Source organism: Dasypus novemcinctus, chromosome 17, assembly GCF_030445035.2.
Source record: "Dasypus novemcinctus isolate mDasNov1 chromosome 17, mDasNov1.1.hap2, whole genome shotgun sequence".
Taxonomy (NCBI): Eukaryota; Metazoa; Chordata; class Mammalia; order Cingulata; family Dasypodidae; genus Dasypus; species Dasypus novemcinctus.
In genome coordinates this window covers 9,673,329-9,677,622 of record NC_080689.1, presented here as the reverse complement: position 1 = coordinate 9,677,622, position 4,294 = coordinate 9,673,329, and the positions used below count along the sequence as shown (strand labels likewise).

General features: G+C 38.6%; 1 non-coding gene across 1 annotated transcript; it reads right to left on the bottom strand.

Moving 5' to 3' along the window:
• Window positions 1-3,388: 3,388 nt before the first annotated feature.
• LOC111761014 (small nucleolar RNA SNORA38) lies at window positions 3,389-3,518 on the bottom strand. The gene has a single exon (XR_002794503.1). It is a non-coding gene; the product is annotated as a small nucleolar RNA SNORA38 (small nucleolar RNA).
• Between the last annotated feature and the right edge of the window lie 776 nt (window positions 3,519-4,294).

Here is a 4,294-nt window from a genome sequence, read left to right as displayed (position 1 = left end):
GTTATGCATTCAGGGAATCCTGACTAAGAAGGATTCTTCCCACCCTATTAATAGCTGCTTCCTCAGCATAAACGTAAACTTGGCTCTGGCCCGAGTCTCTGATTTCTTCACGAGTTTGGAACCTGGGCCTCTACCATTTTGTTTTTGTCTTGATAGATGACATAAAACATTAGATTCAGCTAACTCGTATTTCAAGAAACTGAAGTTACTTATATTGGATTTGTGTTTAACTATGTGATTTGTTAAGAGATTATTTTTAAAGAATAAGGTACTGCTTTGAAGATTGATCTGGTGTAGAAGGGGCATTTGGCACTTTTGTGTTTGTTCAGCAGAGAAATATTGGCATGCTTCCTTAGTCCCTGATGACAGTGTTTTCCTCAGCCATATTAAAAATCTCTTAGGGTGTTGCCCTTTGGTAAACTTTTCAGGTGAGAAGAACAACTTATTGATTTAATTAAAATAGAAGTCTCTTTGGAAACAAGTGAAAAAATTACAGCTTTGACTATGATAGCACCTCTATAGTTAATGCAGTTTCAAAAGGTACCTTTTATAGATACAATTTTGACTGCAGGTAGAGGGACTATTATTCTTACTTATAACAAAATGTCATTTCACATGGTTTTGTTGTTAATTAATATGAATTTGACAATTTCAAGCTTTTCTTACTAGAAATCTGATAATATTAGAGCAACATGCTCCCAAGTCTTTGATGTAAATCAACTTCCTTCCATCTTAGTTCTTTGGAGGAACATTAACATCTTTTTTGACACTTCAAAGCAATTAAAAAGAAAAAAAAAACCATGCCTCTAAAAAAAGAATTAGAAGGCCTAATATCTTACAACTGCCTAGGAATTCAGCACTGTGAATGAATTGTTCCAGCCACCTTTTTTGTGACTCCATATGACAATAAGCATAAGGTATATGAGACTTTCTGTATCAACTGTTAATAGATGACAAGTATATGGGCAGGGGCTGTGCAGGCATTCTAATCCTCAGTAGGTAGCCAAAAACCTACTAGGGTAAGGACACAAATTAATTCTGGAAAGGTTAAATTATCTTTTCTATTACTTTGCCTCGGTAATCAGTCAGAAGAGCAAAATGTTGTATTTAATGATATTTCTAGTTCATCTAATCACATTATGACTGAAAAAAATAATGATGTTTTCTAAAAATCATACTAAAAACTACCATATAAAAGGAAAGGGATTATGCAACTATCATCCAATCCCCCAAAATAAAATGGACAGCTAGTAGGTACAATTCAGATTTTTAGATGTTTGAAGGGTATAAACAATACAAAAACAGGCTCTTTTCTTAAGGGATTTACAAGCCATTCTAGAACAAAGTAAGTGGTTGTAGCCTGATTTTAAGTAGCTGGGCGTGAAGTAAACTGGACAGTATAAGCATTACTCAAAGACATTAGAATTTATGTTTTTTAACCTGTAGTTGGATAAACAAAACTTGGCCACTTTGCCACTGTTAAACTGACCTTTCTCTGTATTCTCACCACTGTGATATGACAACAGCACATATTTGTGCCATTTCTGGAAACTCTTTTCCTACACCCAAGTCTTTTGAATTACAAGAGATAATGACACTAAATGTTCAGACCAAATCCTCACAAAGCTAGGCTGGGTAAGCTAAAGAACAGGGTGGATATTGCACTGCTCTGTGCTGTGCTCCACCCTCTTGCTTCAGCCTTCTTGGAAATGGAATTCAGCTCTTTGTATCTTCCTTGGTTCTGTTGTCCTGAATGTCTTCCCAGAAGAACCAGAGTGCAATCTCCTTGACAGAGAGGTATTCTTTGTCTTGTTCAAAGCTACACATCTAGTACCTAGAAGAGGACTTAGGAGCTTGGAAAGTACTCAATAAAATTGCTGAATAATAAAATAATAGCATTGGTCAATCACTTTTAGTGTGGGTCCTACAGAATTTCTTCACTCTGGGGTGCACCCCAGAGTGCACAGAATGAGGAGCTCTGATAGAAGAGTCTCTCCACCATAATTATTGTCTGACATACTTTTCACAGGGCCATTGAAGCCCAGGAGGGAAAGTTTCCTTAAAGGCCATCTAGAGCAAAGCTTCCTCCTTCTGATGAATGGTTTCTGCCCTAAATTCCCCATCAAGCAATTATTTGACATGTGTCCACATTAGTGACAGACCCTCATCACCCCCAAACTGCCAGTGTTTCTCTAGAAGCATCATGTCAGCCAGTGCTTTATTAGGCCAAAGTGAAATAGGGTTCCTACAAGATAAGATACACTCTGATGTCTTTTTTACATTTCTTGAAATGAAAAAAAATGTGATCGATCTCTTTGTAGCCTAATGCTCCTTGAAATATTTGAATTCAAATGAATTATCTCTAGCAATCCTATGTTTTATATGACTTTGCAGACAAAATACTGGCAATTTCTTCACCTGTTCCTCATATGATAGGTGTTCAGGGCTCTTGCCATCTTACTTCCTCTCTTTATTTATTTTTTTACATTTTTTTGTTTTATTTTTAATTTTTTTCTCTTTTTTAAAAAACAATATTATATTCAAAAAATATAAGAGGTCCCCATTTACCCCCCACCCCCCTCACTCCACTCTTCCCACATCAACAGCCTCTTTCATCATCGTGGGACATTCACTGCATTTGGTGAATACATTTTGGAACACTATTGCACCACATGGATAGTGGTTTACATTGTCATTTACGCTCTCCCTCAGTCCACCCAGTGGGCCATGGCAGGACATACAATGTCCAGCATCTGTCCCTGCAGTACCACCCAGGACAACTCCAAGTCCTGAAAATGCCCCCACATCACATCTCTTCTTCCCTCTCCGTACCCTCAGCAGCTACTGTGGCCACTTCCTCCACATCAGTGCTACAATTTCTTCCATTACTAATCACAATAGTTCCAGAATGGAATATCAGTAAGTCCACTCTAGTCCATACTCTATTCCTCCATCCTGTGGACCCTGGGATGGTTATGTCCACTCTGCCTCTATATCGAGAGGGTGCTTAGATTCCACTTGGATCATGGATGCAATTCACCTGCTTGCTGTTGTAGGCACTCTTGGCTCCCTGGTGTGGTGGTTGACCTCCTTCACCTCCCTGGCTGGGGTAAGTCTAATAAACCAGATACTTCCTTTCTATAAATATACTTGTGTCCTCTTACAATATTGGTTCTTCCACTGGTAACCAACATAAAATAGATCGGGACAGACAACATCTCTCTTCTCTCAGAAGATGAGATTGGAGTTATATCAATTATTTTTTCAGAGACATGATACTGTTAAACATCACAGTAGCTTCACAATCAACTATAGTGCATGTTTTTAAATGAATAGTTCGGCTAATTACATGTCTCGTTTTTAAATTTTAATATGATTTGTGTGGGGGAGGGGAGGGCAGGTTGATCTTGAGCCTGCGGGGAGCAAGCTGGCTCCAGATTTCTCTAGGTCCCCATCTCTTTGCTTCCAATTCTTCTGTGTCCAAGAACAGGAACCACAGACACACCTTTGTAGGAGGGGTAAAATGAATTTTAATTAAATAAAAGTAGTACATAGGCATATAGTTAAAAAAAAGAAAACCCACAAAGGTATCTTCCTTTAAAATGTTGCTAATTTGCCACCTATATCCCTTTCCCAAGCCAGTGCAGGTTCCCAGCTGCCCTGAGTTTCTGCTGCTAGTTGGTCACAGCTGCCTCCTTGCCTGGAGAACAGTTCTTGGCCAATTATGCCCTTTACTTCCTCCACCAAGGGCAGCCTTCATTCACTGACTGGAGGGAAAAAGCTCAGCATCCTGCCTCAAGGTGGAACCAAATCTGTGGTGAGGTCTCCAGTGCTCCCAGGATGATCCCACCAAACTACTTGCCAGGTGAGACAACACTTTGCTGGCCATCCTACTTTCCTTATTTCCTTTTTTTTTTTTTTTTTTGAGAACATTCTGTCACTAAAGCATGTGCCCTGAAATCCTCATCTCAGGCTATGCTCTCGGGAACCTGGCCAAAATCAATTGCTAAAAGGATTATAAACACAGCAGTCCTGCTGGCTCGAAGAAGTAATTCCAGTGAGTTCTTTAAGTTGTGTGTCTGTGTTTTGTTTTGTTTTGTTTTTAGGAAGGGGTGGATGAAGGTGGAATATTTACCTCCATATTCCAAAATATTGTGCATATTTTTGCATTTCTTGAATTATACACTTTCATATTATTTTTATTTCCTTTGTGAGGAAATAAGCCCTTTGTTTTTCTTAACTTTATACTCCTAATAGTCATAATTTTGATAAATTAAGTAATTGATGGTTATGT